This window comes from Perca flavescens, chromosome 2 (assembly GCF_004354835.1).
Source record: "Perca flavescens isolate YP-PL-M2 chromosome 2, PFLA_1.0, whole genome shotgun sequence".
Taxonomy (NCBI): domain Eukaryota; kingdom Metazoa; phylum Chordata; class Actinopteri; order Perciformes; family Percidae; genus Perca; species Perca flavescens.
In genome coordinates, this window is record NC_041332.1 from 41,656,543 (window position 1) to 41,665,456 (window position 8,914).

At 40.1% G+C, this 8,914-nt stretch overlaps 1 protein-coding gene across 1 annotated transcript in view; it reads right to left on the reverse strand.

The window, feature by feature from the left end:
- Positions 1–7,812, reverse strand: part of zdhhc5a (zDHHC palmitoyltransferase 5a) — a 34,710-nt gene extending 26,898 nt beyond the window's left edge. The window contains exon 1 of the mRNA XM_028567292.1: positions 7,275–7,812. The gene's annotated coding sequence lies outside the window, so the exon portion shown is untranslated. The remainder of the gene's footprint in view (positions 1–7,274) is intronic.
- Between the last annotated feature and the right edge of the window lie 1,102 nt (positions 7,813–8,914).

The window sequence follows — 8,914 nt, forward strand, 5'->3', positions numbered from 1 at the left end:
AAAACTAAAACTCTGTACAGTGTGTCTACTGCAAAATCAAACAAGCTTACCACAATAATAGCACAACGTCAGTGCTTCAGCATCTCAACAGAAAACATGGAGTCTAACTTAATCCTCCATTCCATGAAGCAGAGTCGTATGGACGATGGAACTACACCAAACACAACAACTACCAAAATCAAAGACAAGAAAATACGTAGTGGTGACCACGACTTGATCTAAAGAGCTGACTATCCCTTCGGAAAAACAGCTGATTTTTTTGGCACCTCTTTCTCCAACTCTCTCTCCCATTCACTGAGAAACAGCTGATCAGCGATCTACTAGCATAAGTGTAACAGAGCTGTGTGGCATTTTAACCCTTGTGTTGTCCTTCGGGTCCCGGTGACCCGAAGGACAAAACAAGGGTTAATACAGCACCTTAGTGCTTGTCTGTACAGAATTTTGGTCAGCTTAAACTGTGTTTAAATGTGCTCTAGAAATAAACTTTACTTACTTAACAAGTGACAGGGTTTAGAGAGCAATTCTCAACAAAGTAAACAAGAGTACATAACCCTCGTTTTGTCCTTTGGGTCACTAGGTTGAGTATAACTAATATTTACATATAGGCCTATCTACACATCAGTCTCAGGTTGAAACTTGTAGTTCTGAAAGTTGTAATGTTTATGTATGTTTAATATTTGCCTTAGTTTGAGGTTGTTATTGCATTTCAGAAAATGTTTTCTTTAAAAACAATGTATTATGGCACTTAAATAAAAATGTGTTTAGTTTCTTGAGAGATAATATTGTAAGCAATGTAGGCAATAACAAAGTTGCTTTTTTCTGAAAATTAAACCACTCTTGTATATTATTGCAAAGTATTTCTTATCCAATTACTCGATCATAATACTCTAAATAATCGACAGCTGCAGCCCTACTGACAGTGAATATCTATTAATAAAAAAATTAAAAATAATTGGGGCTGCCTCCTGAAAGTCGAGTCATCAATCGGTGACACTTCAATCAGCAATGTCGTTTAAGAAAAGAAGATTTTGTCAGTCAGTGCTCAGTTACTTCTGGGGACGTTTTGGTCAGTGTGCACTTTGTTTTGTCCTTCGGGTCCCGGTGACCCGAAGGACAAAACAAGGGTTATAGTGCATTCCATTGACCTCGGAACTCTGAAGCAGAAGCTGGGAATGACGTCACACCCGAGTTGAATGCGTTCCATTTACAAGTCAGACTTTCATTGTTTTCATTAGCTCTAGCCAGGTTAGCCATTGTTAGCAATGCCAGTTTATAACAACGCATTGCGCTGCATACAAACAGCCTAACAACATGTCCACAGATAGAATATGGACAGCGCTGTGTGTACGACTGATTTAGTGAGTTACAAATAACACAGAAGTGCTTATAACTGTATGTTACTACAGCTTTCACTACTGCTGATGCACGGAGCAGCCATGTTGGATTTTTAGCGCGGGGTACTCGGTGGTTGCCCGAGTTCTGAGGTCGGAAATCTGAGGTCAGGGGTAGGGCTGGGCGATATGGACCAAAAGTCATATCCCGATATATTTTGGCTGAATATCGATATACGATATATATCCCGATATTTTAAGTGAGAGCAAATGTTCAGTCAAAGCCAAAATCAAATATGACATGTCACATATAGTTTCATAGAAACAGTTGCAAAATCAAATAAATAATAAACCGGTTTCTTCACCTGGTTCATGATTAAATGCTCAGCTGTTCAAATAACAATAAAATGTAAACCTAAATACTGTATAACAGGAGTACCTTTTTTGAAATCAAAGCTCCATATTTGTGATTTGTTCCAAAGGTCAATTAAGCTTTTGATATTAATATAATCTACTTTGTTCAAAATGTAATGCCTCATGCCTGTAAGCCTAGGTTTATAGTCCCATTCTTCCACTTGATACTGCTTCCACTTAAGTAAACTAAAAGATGAACTATCGACTACAAAACAAAGAAACTAATTAATGTGTTAATACAAAGAATATTTATTATGATCGGTTCACAGATCTGAGTCAAACGGAAACTTCACCCTTCTGAACTAAGAGTTTCTGCTTCAAGGTGAAGTTTAAAACAGACTGAAATGTCCAGGCTCATTCCTCCACTATTTATTTCTGTATGTATTTATCGTTACATGTCATTTTAACGGGCACTGAGCTCCAGATCCTGCAGCCGCAGGCGGTCTCTGCTGCCCGCTGTAGCTTCTCTCCGTCCGCCTGCCGCCGGCAAACTTAGTGGAACTTTCCGCCCGATATCGACATACAGGTCGTCCTGGACTACGTGTAAGATCCTACCGATCACCACTCTGTCTTTGGCTGGTCCGATCTGGATCAGCGGGGACCGGCGCAGCAGCGAGGCAAAGCTGTGTTTTCCGGGGAAGAGGCGCTGCGGCCGGCCACGGAGCTCTCCGCCTCCCGCTGCCGCCGGAGCTCAGGTTGCTGGTCGAAGGCGGCATACATAATCATAAAACACATTGTCACCTGTTAAATGTTATTCATTGCGGTTTGATCTTTTCATTTCCTCTATCGAACACAATTAAGCAGTACAAAAGTCCGGCATCTTTAGCGTTGATCTGAATGCTTCGGACCCCTGTTCCAAGATGGCGGCGGTTTTGACGTATGTTTAGAACCTCAAGGCGACATCTGTGTATATATCTATGGGAGCAAGGATCACATTTGAACTATATCGATATATGCGATATGGTCTAATTCCATATCTCATTTAAAAATATATCGATATATTTTTTATATCGATATATCGCCCAGCCCTAGTCAGGGGGTGTGTTTCCGACTTTGACTTCAGAAATTCCCAGTTCCAAGTACAAACGGAACGCACTATTACACTCTGACCAAAATGTCCCAAGAAGTAACTGAACACTGACGGACCAAAAAAAAAAAAAAACTGCTCAAATGTCAGTTCACTGATCACCCACTGATCCGACTCAAATATTAGACTTTCCAGGGGCAGCCCTACCAAATAAGTTGTTCAAGTCAGTAGTGTGTAGGGCTGAACGATTTGAGGAAAAAAAAAAATCTAATTACAATTTTTCTGCCAGATATTGCGATTAAAATTCGATTTGGGATTATTATTAAGTTTAGCTAAAGTTCAATATTCACTGTGTAAGATAAAACATGTCATGGAGCATTATAACATGACACCATCAAAACTGCTCTATATTCTTATGCAAGGATCAGAACATAGATATGAATCATCAATAAGGGTTTTTCTTTTAATAAGCATGGAACATTGAATCGGTCATATGTAACATTATTCCAGCATTTATCTTATGAAATAACAGTAAATATAATAATAAAAAAGAGGAATACAAAATTTTAAACCAAACATTCAACTAAATATTACACATTTGATTAATTGCGGTTTTGGCGATTAGCTGATGGCATTCAAATCGTGATTTCGATGTGAAAACAATTCATTGTTCAGCCCCAGTAGTGTGCAATATACATCAGGTCATTCTGACAGGAGTCCAACAAACTACACTCATCTGTCCATTACCTCAGTAGTTAAACAAAACACAGCACGTGTAATGTGACGTAAATGTTGTCATCTGCCCATGTCCGCGTACAGCCCAAAAAAGCGATCTCGCCGAATGTCCACATATAAAGCAGACCTACTGCGCATGCTCCAGTTGTTTGGAAGAAAAAAAAAGATAAATAAGATATCAAAATTGATTCTTGTTTGGAAGAGAGGTTACCCACATTTATATAATTCGTCTTTAAAGGAATACAAAGACCCCCAACTGCCACCAAGTGGAATAGTATAGCTGCAAAGATTAATTGATTAGTTGTCAACTCTTAAATGATCAACTATTTTGATAATTGATTAGTTGGTTTGAGTAATCTTTTTAAGACAAAAGTAAAAATTCTTTGATTCCAGCTTCTTAAATGTGATAATGTTCTAGTTTCTTCTCTCCAATGTGAGAGTAAACTGAATATCTTTGAGTTGTGGACAAAACAAGACATTTGAGGACGTCCTCTTGGGCTTTTGGGAAACACTGATCAACATTTTTAACCATTTTCTGACATTTTAGAGAACAAACAACTAATCGAATAATCGAGAAAATAATCAACGGTTTAATCGACTATGAAAATAACCGTTAGTTGCAGCCCTATGGAATAGAGTGTGGATTGTGGTTAAGGAAATGCACGTGTGGAAGGCCAGACCAACACAGACCCATAAAAGGTATGGATAGAACCACCATCCACAGAAAGTATGTTAGAGTCTTTAGTAGTATTTAGTGTACAAAGCTTTTTTTACTACTACTACTACTACTACTACTACTACTACTACTACTACTACTACTACTCTGCAGGAAACTATTTAAAAAAGGACATCATCAACAAAAACACTTTTGCTGTGCAGGACCGAAGTCTCAGCAGAGCTACGACTAGCATCTGTCCCTCCTCTTTGATTCATCACATAGGACTCACAACTCAGCTGCTTAACCAGAGAAAGCTGTTTACAGAGACAATAGCCCTTTCCCCAATTCCCAGGATAGTGTTAGTACACAACTTACTTACAACTTACTATAACAAAGTCATTTTTAGACATTTTAATGCAGAAATGTTACATATTGTACCTTTAACAAGAGTGATGCTCCGCATTATCTACTCTCATCATTCTGAACATTCTATACAGTCCAAATTACAAGACGTGGGTAATAATAGGCAACACATACCCCAGCCTGTCAGCCTACACATCAAATAAAGTCTACAACATGAAATAAATCTTACTTTCTGTCCACATTACAACAGTGCATGCAGCCCCTTTCCTGTCTACGAGACCGGTACACGTCTGCAGCTGTCTGCTGATGAGGCGGAATGTATGTTGGAGCATCAACTAGTTTAGCTGCGAGGTTGTCAGCTGTGTGCGTCTGCCTGGAATAGTGCTCTGCGTGTAGGACGGCCAATTTAACCCGCCAGTCCTCATCGATATAGCGGCCTGTATCACGTAGCTGGCCGTCCATTTAAAAAAAAAAAAAAAAAAAAAAAAAAAAAAAAAAAGGTTAAAACGCAACTTGCTACTGCAAACTTTGCACTCACGGGTTAACTAACAGTTAAGAAATAGAATATTTTTCTTTACCGTGCAACAAACTTTATTTTAATTAATTACTTGTTTATAATATTGTTTTAGTGATAGTATTAAATCTATCAAAAATCCTACTGTCGGTTAATGGTTAATTATTAACATCCCTGACATAATTAACGCGGGGTAGTGAGAATCAAAGTATGTGTATTCTTACAATCACCCTAGCTCGCAGTGAGATAGCCAAAGAAATAAATCCCTTAACTACATGGCACGATTGTTCTGCAACTGTATGATTATTCAGAGTTTCAATCACAAAGAAAGCGGAAGGTAAGACATCCGGCCGAAAAGAGGGACATTCGGCGGAATTTCCTGTGGCACCAAATCAATCCCGGAAGTGGAACGTAATGGATTTAGACTACCCAGTACTACTGCCAGACATCTCCTTTTAATGTTGGCCTATTTTGTTTATATTTACAACTGTATGTACCACACAATTGCTGATACACTGATATTTCAGCAAATCTTGGTCATGCCATCCTGAAAAGGCAGCGGCTGAGGTCATGTTCTACCCACTTTTTATCAACACCTTAAATAAGTAGGTTTTTCTAGCAAACAAAATTTCAAATAGGGATTTCGAAGAAAATCTACACTTTGAATAGGCTTTGAATTAATGAACACAAGTTCAATGTTTAGATTGAAACACATGCACCCAGCCATGCAAACTATCAGGAATACAAGATATTGCTTCTTGTTTACTACCCAATATTTCCCTGAACTTGGCAAGCAACCACACTGTGACATGTCAAGGCCAAAATTAAGGATAGTTACTGTCAAATGGAACTGGTACTTCCAAGTGGCATGATGCTCAATACTGAACATACACTCCTGTACAATAAGGGATACACCTGCTTTGACATGCTAGGATTGTATTTATGAAAGCCAACCATTTAATAAATCCCATGCCATCACATTCAGGGACTACACACAGAAAAAGATGGTTTACCTTAAGTGCTCTTAATTCACTCAAATCTGTATTACAAAGGAATTCTGAACATGCACCACATCATTTGTATTTACTCAAGCTCCATGAAGATATAAGACATTAGTTATTTCCTCATTTAAACCATGAGCTCCTTCCATGTGATCTGATCAAAATCATCCTTACTCTATTGGGCAGAATATCTACCCTACAATGCTGTAAATGCTCGAAAATCCCCAGACACAATGGCACCTTCTTACATCTCAAAAGAGGCATACAGCACTGCCAGCACTTGCACCCATACATCCTGGGTGTGTATGGCCTGCTGCAGTCATGGCAGCGCTGTAACAGCAGCTACAGCATCGGTACAGTATATTCACCAAACTGGTTAAATGATGCAAACAACCTAATTTCCTGACCACGAGTCTCCAATTATGGATTGCCATTTTACTGACATTGTGCAGCGTTGAGCCAGGTGACAAGCAGCCCCTAATTGATTCAGTCGTACGGCCCAGCAGCGTTGGTTTGACAGCTCAGTGGACACGATGCAACTAACACGGAACGTCACGCCAAACTACATTGAAAATCTCACTATTTAGAGAGGCGGTTGTGATTAACAAGTGTAACGTTACATGTTTGTTTTTTTAAAACACATTATTTAAAGCCTTCTCTTGATCATTATGGGATGCACTCTGTAAATTGGCGTGCATTACATATCGTGCAGTGGCATCCAGCCCACATTAGCCAGTGTGTAATATTGAAGTCGGGGTGGGGACGCATAACTGTTAGTGAGGACGATTAATAACGTTAAACATCTGACATAGGGAGCAGAATTAAGCTACAACTTAAAAAATACGTTACGATAGCTATAGCTATTATTAACATGCTGACTGTAACGTTAGCAAGTCAATAATGATGAAAGAAACTAACGTTAGCGGTAATGAGTCACAGTAGCTGCACGATAATGAAAATGATCTAACGTTAACAGGATACAGGGGAAATGTAACGTTATTACACACAAGCATTCACGTTAGCTAGCTAGTTACACCAAAGCAAAGACGACTCGTGGTTTAGGCGATAAGTAAAATTAACGTTAGTGTGATTGGTAACGTTAATGCTCAGTATAACGTTACTGTAGGAGCTTCTTTTCCATATAACATTAACATTAGCTAGCCTTAAGCTAACGTTACTCGGGTCTCCACTGGTTAGCCCTGGCTAGCAGCAGGCTAACAATTCACCTCACCTGTGAGGGGGTTTACAATTGTTCTGGGTCCAAAAAACGGTGAATGGGATGTGCCAGTCTTGGTCTTGTTATTTCCTCATGGGGTTATGATCAGCAGAGACAACTCCTTAATGCAACATTCAGTATTATTCATAGGACTCATTCAGCGGTGCCAGCAGGATGTAACGTTACGAGTCTTGCTGTGGTGGCTAGCTATCCCAGCGTCAAGCTAATACAGATAACGTTAAATGTTTGGCTAGCTAGCCAGAGAACGATATGTCTGACGTTATTTCACTACACGCAGCTTAGCTGAACTAGCTAAATGTTAGCTAGGGGTGGAAGCTGCTTGGTTCTTTAACTTCTGTAAAATAGCTAGCATCTGTCTGCAGGCCGCTCCATCAATGCGGAAGTTAAAGAGAAGAAATCCAGGTGAATATAATCCCAAAACAATGATGTGCTTCTTCTCATATATCCATAATATTGGTGGTCAGGAGATTCCAAGAGGCCGACATATTTGTCAGTACGACAACAAAACTAATGCCAGGGTCCAACAGCAGAATTGTCGCAATAAAAATAGCACTGATTGGACGACATGGGTGTCAATCAAGCTGCAGGCGTAACGTTATTCTATGGCTTCTCCAGCCATGAACGTCATGATTGCACTAAATCGTGATTAAATGTATTCGCCAGCATAGCAAAACACAGTCCGGGGCTTGTTGACTGAGTTGCAATAGATAATAACGCCTTAATAATACATGTTATTGTCGCATGGTTGGCACATAAGCTGTCTCTGACATGAGGTTTTAATCATCTCATGTGGCACACTGACACAGTAATGTGTGTGTGTGTGTGTGTGTGTGTGTGTGTGTGTGTGTGTGTGTGTGTGTGTGTGTGTGTGTGTGTGGCAGGCAAGCAAGCAACACAAAGGGGAGATTAAAATGACAGCAGGGGCTATGAGGATAAACCCACACAGCCCCTCATCAACACACACACACACACACACACACAATTCAATTCCATGTATGATTAGGTGTGTGTGTGTGTGTGTGTGTGTGTGTGTGTGTGTGTGTGTGTGTGTGTGTGTGTGTGTGTGTGTGTGTGTGTGTGTGTGTGTGTGTGTGTGTGCGTGCGCATGTGTGCGTGCATGCGCGTTGAAGCCCCTTGGCAGTTGGCATGCAAGTCCATAAAGCTCTTACACTAAAGGGGCAATCATGGTATTAAAAAAAAAACAATGGCTGATTTCGTGATGACCCATTTTCCATAGGGGGTCGAACAAACAAAAAATGTTTTTCAATATGTGTCTACTCTCACCATTTCAGATCTATTCTCAGCCTTAAAATGTTTCCTGAATATGGTCCTGGATTATTAGACTAGCTAAGAAGCCCAGCAGCAGCCTCCAGGTACAATAGTGATGCAAGGCCGCTGGCTACTTCCTCAACCCTTTCCTTCATCATCTGCCGCCCATTAACATGGCTACATTCTCTCTCTCAGTCACGATGAGATGGTTATTTTTCTCAAGGAGAATGGCCTGAGTCAGAGACACAGTGGCACACAACTTAAAGCTACAGTGCGTAGTTTCTGTCTCCCCCTTGAGGAATAGTATGGGTTAGGTAAGTAATGACAACAAATCTGTCGGCGCGTCCACATGATACAAGCCTTCT